This window comes from Canis lupus, chromosome 33 (genome assembly GCF_048164855.1).
Source record: "Canis lupus baileyi chromosome 33, mCanLup2.hap1, whole genome shotgun sequence".
Lineage (NCBI taxonomy): Eukaryota > Metazoa > Chordata > Mammalia > Carnivora > Canidae > Canis > Canis lupus.
This window is the reverse complement of record NC_132870.1, coordinates 7,182,210-7,193,559: the sequence shown is the minus strand read 5'-3', so window position 1 is coordinate 7,193,559 and position 11,350 is coordinate 7,182,210. Positions and strand designations below refer to the sequence as shown.

Below are 11,350 nucleotides of genomic sequence, written 5' to 3'. Positions count from 1 at the left end.
TTTTCTTAAAATCTATATGGGGTTCTCTCATTCCTCTGCCCTTAGGATCTCCCAGGTTCCTCAGTACAAACTAAAAGTCCTGTCACCTACCAGGACCTTCATGATCTGGCTGCATCTGTAGCTACTTTCCCACACCCATCTCTAGCCCACTGTCTTCCTCACTGCTGCTCAGCGGGCTGGTGAACTTCTGCTCCAGGGCCTTTGCATGTACACTTCTGCTTGCCTGGAATGCTGTCCTTGAATTATGACAGTCCTTCATGGCAGGTCTTCTCCTAAATGTTACCTTCTCAAAGAGGCTTTTCCTGACCACTGTAAAATTTCGTAATAAATGCTACCTATACTTTATTTTTTTTTCTCTTCAGAATTTAGCACTATTAACCTCAAATATATTTTACTTGATTTAAGTGGTTCTCATGGATACTGGGCGGTAGGGGAGGCAGTTCTTTGTGGATTGTGGGTGGCAGTAAACACTAAATTGCATAATGGTGATAATGTTGATGGTGATAATGCAGCTGACAGAGCACATACATGTGCCAGGCCCTAATAAATAAGCACAGGAAAATGTAATGAACTGTTTATTCAGCAAATACTGAATCACTGAGAGTGAATGTTTAGCTTTACAACAGTAGGAGCAGCCATAACTAATTACTATAGCAGTAGTGAGTTGGAGGAGAGAATAGAAATGTTCCCTACTCTAAGGGAAATATGACTGGCTTCTATTTTATCTCATTCTGACATTGCATCAGGATAAACTTAAAACCCATTGACTTCTGTTTTTTTTTTCTTTTTATAAATAATATTTTTTATTTAAATAAATAAGGAAAAAACATAATTTATCTAAAAATTTCAGTAATAATAAAAATACAGTTTATTGATTTATTTTTTTTAATTTTTATTTATTTATGATAGTCACACAGGGAGAGAGAGAGAGAGGCAGAGACACAGGCAGAGGGAGAAGCAGGCTCCATGCACCGGGAGCCCAACGTGGGATTTGATCCCAGGTCTCCAGGATCGCGCCCTGGGCCAAAGGCAGGCGCCAAACCGCTGCGCCACCCAGGGATCCCAAAAATACAGAGTTTAAACAGATGGAGGGATGTCTTCAATAATGAGAGAAGTGAGAAATGGAAAAAATTGAACTTATAAAAAGGTTGTGACTCTTAAAAATATACCATTTCTCATAGCAAAAAATGTTGATCTCTAAATGCTTTTCCCCAGGCATGGGCTCTAGAAGAACGCTGGCCAGGTTAAATGGTGGAGGAGCATGGCCAGTGAGGATCTGTGTTTAGCACCAAGAGGCCTGGTGTGTCATCCCCTACACTGTACCCTAGAGGAAGCCTTAAAGTGGAATCCTTTCTTCATTTAGGGAAAAGTTCCAGTGTCTGAAAGGGCAATAATTCTGTTGAGGACTGGCTGTATGATTTGCCAAAATTTACATAAGCTGTTCTAACCTGGCTATATAATTTGCAGATCACTCTGTATTTTAAAATGCTTAAAATCTTAACCCATTAGCACTAATTCCAATTGGAAGAGGTAAGAATAGTGCATTTCAATTTTATTTTCCTAAGTTGGCTGATGAAAGTTAATTTGAGGGAAATCTTAGAATCAGCAAAACTACAGCCATTTATGATAAATGGGAACAGGAGAGAATATAGGTTAAAATTCATGTGTTGTCTTGCCTTCAAAAAGCAGCTTAAACTTAATTATTTCAGTCCCTTTTCATTTCATCTTTCTTCTGTCAGGTAGAAAAGCTGAAAAAGTAGTATAAATATTTAAGGAGCAGATTGAGAGAGATGAAGTAGATTATTAACCTCTAAAGGCACAGGGTTAGAAAGAGGTACAGCTGTCATCCATCCAGTGATCTAGGGTCAGGGGGTCAGGAGAGTACTGTAGGTTCAAACAGTGAAATTACATCTTGTTTTGAGAGATTCATTCAAGTTTCTGCTGCAGATTCACTGTGAGGTTGTAAAGAGCATTTGAAAGAACTGAATAGTTGCCTGGTATAAGTTTATGGTAAGAGTGGATGTGAGGTGGGACCTACGGGAAACTGGCTAGAGTCAGAAAATAACCCATCTCAAGTGCTGCCTCTCCTCTTCCAGGACTTCTTTGCGAAATCACTCTATGCCTCTTCCAGATTGTAAGCCTTCCACAGGTCACACTCTGCTATTTCCCCCAAATCAACATACGCTCTCATCCTCAGGCTAGTCTCCTCGCTACCCACAGGCCACTCATCTGCCCAGCTCTGCCATTGCAGTTGCCCTAGCAGCTTGAACCTGGCGAGGACTTGGCCTTTGGAGCAGGCAGCCCCATGTGTGAATCCTCCCTGTTGTACTTGCCAGCTCGAGACCTCAGTTCCTCTGAGGAACTGCTCTCCACCACCACATTCTCATCTGCCAAAACTGGGCTGTTGAGAGCATGAGACCGAGTTGGTGTATTATTCAAGCCTGTTATGGACTGAATTCTATTGTGCCCAAATTCAAATATCAAAATTCTACCCTCCAGTAACTCAGAGAGTAACCACGTTTGGTGATAAGGTCTCTAAAGGAGGTTATTAAGTTAAAATGAGGGCATCTGAGTAGGCCCTAATCCATTATGATCCATGCCCTTCTAAGAGGAAGTCTGGACACCGACACTCGCACCCAGAGATGACTGTGAAGGCACAGAAAGAAGATGGCCACTTCAAGCCAAGGAGAGAGGCCTCAAAAGAAACCAACCTTGCCCACACCTTGATCACAGACTTCTGGCATCCAGAACTAAGAAAATAAATTTCCACCCCATCCTACCTTTGTCCTAAAGCACAAGTTTTAGCTCTTCTAGTAATCACAATGGTGGACCGAATAAAATCCTCCAAAAATGTCCATGTCCTAATCTCCAGAACCAGTTTATGTGTTACCTTATATACTAAACACATAGTATGTATACTATATACTAAAGGGGCTTTGCAGATGTGATTGAGAAGAATCTTGAGATGGGACTACCATGGTTATCTAGGTGGGTACATTGTATTCACAAGACTTTTATAAGAGGGAGACAAGACCAAAGTCAGTAGCAAGAGGTGGATCTATGAAGGATGAGGTTAAAGTGATGCAAGGGGTGGGACGCCTGGGTGTCTCAGGGGTTGAGTGCCTGCCTTTGGCCCAGGGTGTAATCCTGGGGTCCCAGGATGGAGTCCCACATTGCTTCTCTCTCTGCCTGTGTCTCTGCTTCTCTCTGTGTGTCTCTCATGAATAAATAAATCTTAAAAAAAAAAAAAAAAGAAGTGATGCAAGGGGTGAGCCAAGAAACGCAGATGGCTTTTAGAAGCTGAGAGACCGGATGCAGATTCTCCCTTCAGAGCCTCTAGAGGGAACCAACCAGCTGACACCTTGACTTCTACCCAGTGGAACAGAGTTGGACTTCTGACTTCCAGAACTGGAAGATTATAAATTTGTGTTGTTTGAAGCCACTAAATATGTGGTAATTTGTTACAGCAGCGACAAGTAAACATAACAAGTCAAGCTCTGATTGACCAGTCCTCTGAACTGCCAGAGCACGTGGTTGATACCAGGGGAGCAATTGCTAAGAACGCAAGTCCAGTGTCAGCTTGTGTGGATTGGAATCTCTGCTTTAACATCTGCCAGTTGGATGAACATGAGCCAGTTACGTGATCTCTATGTGGTTCAGTTCCTCAAACGGGACTAATAATAATAACCTTCTCATGGAAATTCATCAGTCTCCATCTACTAGAATGCAGATTCAGTAGTAACTGGACTTTGTCTTAGTCACTAATAGCCCCAATAAACCATACTGCAGGAACTCAATCAGTATTTGTAACTTATCATACATTAGTTTGCTTTTTTTTTTTTTTTTGTCATTTTCAATATTGAAGTACAGTTGGTTGACATGCAGTGCTGTGTTAGTTTCAGGGGTGCAACATAGTTGATTCATTGATTCTATTCATTACAGAATGCTACTGTGAGTACTTGCCAGACCCAGCGTCAGGTGCAACCGTTAGAAATTAGTGCGGTGCAGCGCGTCGGCGCTCGGGCCTGCGAGCCCGCTCCCGCCCCGCGCGCGCCGCCGCCGCCTCCCAGCAGCCTGAGGTCTTCTACAACCAGATCTTCGTAAGCAGTGAGTGGCACGATGCTGTCAGCAAGAAAACGTTCCCGCCATCACGCCATCCACCGGAGAAGTCCTCTGTCAGGTAGCTGAAGGGGACAGGAAGATGTTGCCTTCCCGCTGGCTCACCCGGGGCCGCTTGCCGACCCGCCTGGCCTCTCCGAGCGAGACCCGACCTCCCTGGAGCCCCGGAGACCCTGGGTAGCGGCGACAAGCCCTGTCGTCTCCTACCTGGTGATCTGCACACGGTCCTCAGATGCCTCCGCTGCTGTGCGGGCCGGCCTGATAAGTACCATGGGAAAACCATTCCTATTGATGGGGACCTTTTCAGTTATACCTGCCATGAACCTGTCGGGGTGTGCGGGCAGATCGTTCCGTGGACCTTCCCCATCCTGATGCAAGCCTGGAAACTGGTCCAGCCCTGGCGACCGGAAATGTGATTGCGATGAGGGTAGCTGAGCAGACTCCGCTCGCCGCCCTCTATGTGGCCAACCTGATTAAGGAGGCTGGCTTTCCTCCTGGCTGGTCAATACTATTCCTGGATTTGGCCCCACAGCTGGGGCTGCCATCGCCTCCCATGAGGATGGGGACAAAGTGGCAGGCTCCACCAAGGTTGGCCACCTAGTCCAGGTTGCTGCAGGGAACAGTAACCTCAAGAGAGTGACCCTGGAGCTGGGAGGAAAGAGCCCCCACTATCATCATGTCAGATACAGACATGAACTGGGCCGTAGAGCAGGCCCACTTTGCCCTGTTCTTCCAACGAGGGCCAGTGCTGCTGTGCAGGCTACCGGACCTTTGTGCAAGAAGATGTTTACGCTGAGTTTGTGGAGCAGAGTGTTGCCAGGACCAAGTCACGTGTAGTTGGGAACCCCTTTGACAACCAGACTGAGCAGGGGCCGCAGGTGGATGAAACTCAGTTTAAGAAGATCCTTGGTTATATCAAATCTGGGAAGGAGGAGGGGGCAAAACTATTGTGTGGTGGAGGGGCACCTGCTGACCTTGGCTACTTTATCCAGCCCACCGAGTTTGGAGATGTGCAAGACAGCATGACTATCGCCAAGGAGGAGATCTTTGAGACAATGATGCAGATCCCGAAGTTCAAGACCATAGAGGAAGTTGTTGGGAGAGCCAACAATTCCAAGTATGGGCTGGCTGCAGCTGTCTTCACCAAGGACTTGGACAAGGCCAATTATCTGTCCCAAGCCTTCCAAGCTGGCACTGTGTGGATCAACTGCTGTGATGTATTTGGGGCCCAGTCACTATTCAGTGGCTACAAGATGTCTGGGAGTGGCCGGGAGCTGGGAGAGTATGGGTTACAGGCATACACAGAAGTGAAAACTGTCATGATCAAAGTGCCTCAGAAGAACTCCTAAAGAACTCCACCAGCTCCCTCACTCATCCAGTGACTGAGGTCAAGGACATCAGCAGCAAAACCAAAAAAAATGACACTTGCACACGAAAAGTCTCAAGAGAGAAATTCACTCATAGAATCTCTTGATCAAGAAAGTCCCAGATTTTGAATTGGTAAATGGGGGTGGATCCGAGGAAGAGTACAGGGAGAGCCTTTTACCCTGCAACAGTACTACTGCTAGGTTTCAGGCTGATTTTTCAAAACTAGATTCAAATGTCTTGTCCATCTGGTATCCTTCTGTAACTTGCCCTTGTGGGGGAACAAAAAGCTATTGTTTATCCTTGTACTAACAAGTTGGGGCAACAACTAGTGCCTTCCTTTGTATTCTGGACTAAAACTCATTAAAAACAATGCTGCTGTTCACTTTCTGGTTAAAAGAAAGAAGAAAGATGGGGATCCCTGGGTGGCTCAGCGGTTTAGCTCCTGCCTTTGGTCCAGGGCGCGATCCTGGAGTCCCGGGATTGAGTCCCACATCAGGCTCCCGGCATGGAGCCTGCTTCTCCCTCCTCCTGTGTCTCTGTCTCTCTCTCTCATTAGTAAATAAATTTTTTAAAAATGTGCTTTAAAAAAAAGTTAAAGAAAAAGAAGAAAGAAAAAAGAACATATAACATCTAAAAAATTGCCATACAACATCTAAAAAAATTCACCATGTAAGGCACCATAACAAAAATATACATTTTCATGTACCATAGTTAAAACTGTAAAAAAATATATAATGAGGATTAAAGAAACAAAACTAGCTGTGTCACGGGTAATGAGTTATTATAATTTTGCTTTATAATAAAATTATGGGGGCACTGGTCCTAAATTTCATGTTTTAAGCTAATCTATGAATGTGACATTCAGTCCTTCCAGTATTATTTTTACTTTTTAATACTTGCATTTAAAATACAGACTTCAACACAACCTCTGTGTAGTCCTTATAAAAACAATGGAAAGAAGATTATTACAATCATGTTAATAACTTATTTCCAAAATGAAAGATAAGATTGCATACTATCAGAAGGTCTGGAACTGCAATCGCAGGCTTTCAGGCCTTCCTTTAAGTGGTAATTGTTACCACATCTGAAAAAAGAATAACAGTTCTTTTATTTTTTTTTTTATAAGAATTACAGTTCTAACAAAATAAACCCCAACAGAGCACCAGAATTGAAACATCCTTTTGGCTACTAGTAAGTCACACTGTAAAACAGTCACTTTTGCATTGTCCTATGGAGCCAACATAGTTTCTTAACCAAGGATGTCCTAAGGCTTCTTGTAATATTGGGCAAGGAGTCGCTACATCTTCCCCATTATCAGAAACATATGCCCAGGAAGAGCAACACCACCTTCTTGTCCTTGAGAATAACTGAAAAAGGGTGTGAAATGTGCCCATAGCTTTCTTTTCTTCTATCTTTTAAAAGAAATATTAACTGCATTTTTTTCCTAATGCAAAAGTAACATACATTGTGGAAAGTCTAGAAATACGGGAAAAGCAAAGGGGAAAATGATTTTTAACATCACTGTCCAAAGGTATGCACTATTACCAGATTGATAGTCTTCGAGATTTCTAATAGGCATATAAACATATTTTTAATAAAATTGGAGTCACATTGTACTTCTTTTTCAAAATCTGCTTGTTTTGCTTAGTATTTTCCCATGTCACTAAACCTTTCAAAATATGAACGTTTAACCTTTGGTTGCATAGGTTAGATGCCTGTACTATCATTTACTCCTACTATTGATTATATAGGGTCTTTACCTTTTTTCCTCCCTCCCAAACAACAGTGTTATGAATAGATTCATATCTTTGGGCACATCTTCTCTGATTATTTCCATGGGATAAATTGCTAGCAGCAGCAAGTCTCTGTGCATATTTCCAGGGAGTATGGTGTGGGAGTGGAAGGTTAGACATGGTGGTGTGCACATGTTAAAGAAAGGTCTCTATGTTTATCTGCAGTACAGGAGGGCCTCTTTCCTCAGAATCCAGCCAGCACTAAGACATCGTTTTTTAATCCCTGCCAATCACAAGGCAACATAGTATGTTGTTCCACTCAGATACAGGGATATTTTGTTACTCCTCCTCATGGGTTGGCATTTTAATCAGAAAATGGGAAAAACTCTGTAGCTTTCCTTCCCTCTCAGTGACGAACTAAAATCCTAAAAGCAGCGAGCACAGTGACCAGAGCAGCGTAAGCAGGCATAATTGCTTGTTAGGTGAGTAAATGGAAGTGGTGGAGCAAGTAAGGCTAACAGAGACGACCTAGACCCGTGAATTTCTCTTTTGTTAAAGAAGCAACAGAAATACATTCTTCAAATAAAATCTTACATAAGGCCCCAATATATAAACACAGATGAAAGCAGAGACCTGTCCTTTAACCTGGATGAAGATGCCTGAATCCTCCCTTCTCAGCATCCCTTTCTTGTTTGAAGAAAGCTCTCACTGGACTTGAGGGAGCCTTGGGATTTTCACACAACCCCATTTGAAAACTGGTTATCCCTTAATTTTATTTGTGAGGAAATGAAGACCTAGATAATTTACTCATAATCACAATAAGTTATTGTCAGATGGAAATTGAGATTAGAATGAACATTTAAATACATATGGTTACTATGATTTAGAACAAGATATTTAAACTTTTCTGGCTTCAAGGATTGAAATAACATCTACCTCTTGGTGGCAGTGTAAGGATTGTACAAGAAAATAAAATAATTGGGGATCCCTGGGTGGCTCAGCGGTTTAGCACCTGCCTTTGGCCCAGGGCGCGATCCTGGAGTCCCGGGATCAAGTCCCACATCGGGCTCCTGACATGGAGCCTGCTTCTCCCTCCTCCTGTGTCTCTGCCTCTCTCTCTCTCTCTCTGTCTATAATAAATAAATAAATAAATCAATAAATCAATCAATAAATAAATCTTTAAAAAGTTAAAAAAAAAAGAAAAAATAATCTCTGGTCTCTCGGCTAAATGTTGTCTGTACATTGATTACTCCCAAATATGTACCTCCAGCCTAACATCCACCTTGAACTTGAGCTGGGAGAAATTGGATATTGAACAGCCTACTCGGTGTTTCTCGGTGTTTCTCTCTGAATGCCAAATAGGCACCTCTAACTTAACGTGTTTGAAGCTGAGCTCCTAACCTGCCTCCTCAAATCTCCCACCCTCTGCGCCATCTCAGTAATAGCATCTACTTTTCTTGTTGCTCTTCCCAGAACCTTGGGTTTTCCCCCAACGCCTCCCATTCTCTCACATTCCACATCCAAGACATTGGAAGAGCTTCTTGGCTCTACCCTCAAAATGTATTTGGATCCTTCTTATCACCTTCACTGTACCACCCTGGTCCAAGTACCACCCTCTCTCCCTGCTTCCTCACTGGTCTTCCTCCTCCTCCTCTCTTCCTCTTTCTTTCCATTCTTACCACAATTGCTAGGGAGATCCTGTTAAAACATAAGCACCTGCCATGCCTCAGCTCAGAACCTCTCCATGGTCCCCAGTTCCATCAGTGTAAATCCAAGGTCTCAAACAGGCCCAATCTACCCAGCTGCCCATTGCCTCCTGACTCTCCTGCTGCCCTCTCCCTGGCTGTGCAGCTCCAGCCTTCACCCGCCTCACTGGTCCCTGGAGGGCTTCCTGCAGGTTCCTTCCAGGCTACCCCTCACCTCCTGCGGTCTTTGCCCAAAGAGCACCATGTCAACAAAGCCTTGTCTCCCCTCTAAAACTGCACACTCTTCATAGACAGATGCCCTTTTCTCTTTTTTCTGCTTTATTTCTCTCCATAGTAAAACATACGATATGATTTTATTTCTTCATCTTCTGTCCTCATCATCTAGAATCTAAGCTCCATGAGGGCATAGATGTTTTCTGTCTTGATCAATACTTTATCTCCAGTGTCTGGAATAGTGCCTAGCACAGAGTAAGTGCTCACTAAATATTTGTTGAATGAATCACATATGGAGAGCTTTTAACAGCATGGTGTGTGCTCATTAAATATTGTCATCATTTGCAGGTATTTTCAGCACTGGTTTTCCTCTCCAAACTCTCTCTTTCTAAAAGCCAGCAAGGAGAAACTACTTCCTTAAGAGATAGCTGATTTTAAGGTGCTATTTTAGGACAATTTTAACATTCAGTTCCTAAGCCTGAGTTTCTTAAATGGTTTTGATTTATTAGGGATGGGAATATGGAACGCAAAATGGAGAATTGTGAAAGTCATGGATGAATTCTCAAAGCGATATCCTACCCGTTAATAAAGTATAAATTCAATGTAAAGAAATCGAAAGTAATAATGTAAATGCTAATTGGATTTCTATTTGATTACTTAGTTTAAAACTCTAAAAATCTTCTTTTTAAGATTAAGGTTATTTTTTTTTCCTTAGGCAACATTGAGCATTGTAACAGAAAGAAAATATCATGACCCTGACTTCCTTTATACTTAGGCAATGGAAATATGACACTGTATCCAAGAGAATTACCGGGATCAAAGGTCAGCTCCTGTTTCGGGAATGCCCCATAAACAGAAATTGCTTTCTGCTTACATTATTTCCTTCAAAAGAGATAAAGACAACATTACACCTTAGAATCAATCGTGAGTTTGTCTATGATCATCAGTATTTTAGTACTAAAAATAAACACTCCATAAATACTTTTAATTCACTCAAAAATGTTACAAATAAGAAAGTTTTTAGCACAAACTAATTAATTATTCATTGAAAATTGTTGAGGTCTTAGGATATGCACAAGAATGTAGGAAAAAGGAATATGGCTTTACAATCTTCCCACATTCATATTTCTGACTTTCTTCCTTTGGTTTCTGGCTGGTCTTTTTTTTTTTTTTTTAAGATTTATTTATTTATGATAGACATAGAGAGAGAGAGGCAGAGACACAGGCAGAGGGAGAAGCAGGCTCCATGCCGGGAGCCCGACGCGGGACCTGATCCCAGGATTCCAGGATCGTGCCCTGGGCCAAAGGCAGGCACTAAACCGCTGAGCCACCCAGGGATCCCCTGGTTTTCAGCTGGTCTTAATCAGATGTGTATGCAGGCCCTCCTCTATAGTCAATGTCAATGAAAATTACAATAGCACATGTAAATGTGTTCTAGAAAGAAGGAACCACAAGTGTGAAGCCTTGCAATAGGGACAAATCAAGCAGAACAAAAAGATCAAATTTCTGATTTTATGTCCATACCCAAGCTACATTATAAAAAGCAGTAGTGAGAACACTGGTGGAAAGACAAAATGGTATTGTTACTTTGGAAAACAGTTTCTTATAGTTAACTATGCATTTACCATATGACCCAGCAATCTCACACCTACATATGAGAGAAAATAAAACTCAGGGGATCCCTGCTTGGCTCAGCGGTTGAATGTCTGCCTTCTACTCAGAACGTGGTCCCAAGGTTTCGGGATCAAGTCCCGCATCTGGCTCCTGAATGGAGCCTGCTTCGCCTCCCCCTGCCTATGTCTCTGCCCCTCTCTGTGTCTCTCATGAATAAATAAATAAAATCTTAAAAAAAAAGAGAAAAGAAAACTTGGTTCACACAAAAAACCCTGCACATGAATGTTTGCAGTAGCTTGATTCATAATTACTCCAAACTGGAAAAAAACAAATGTCCTTCAGTTGGCAAAGGGTTAGCAAACCAGGGTGGGGTGGGGTGGGTGGAGGTGGGTGGGGTAGGTGGAGGTGGGTGGGGTAGGTGGAGGTGGGTGGGGTAGGTGGAGGTGGGTGGGCGTGGGTGTGTACATATATATGAAATGGACTACTACCATCAATAAAAAGGAACAAACTAATCATACATGCAGCCACATGCAAGGATCTCAAATGTGAAGTGAAAGAGGCCAGGCTCCAAAAGCAATGTACTGTAGGATTCCTGGA

At 42.7% G+C, this 11,350-nt stretch overlaps 1 pseudogene; it reads left to right on the top strand.

Moving 5' to 3' along the window:
* Window positions 1-2,822: 2,822 nt before the first annotated feature.
* On the top strand, window positions 2,823-5,869 carry LOC140623558 (aldehyde dehydrogenase, mitochondrial-like; annotated as a pseudogene).
* The last annotated feature ends 5,481 nt before the right edge of the window (window positions 5,870-11,350 follow it).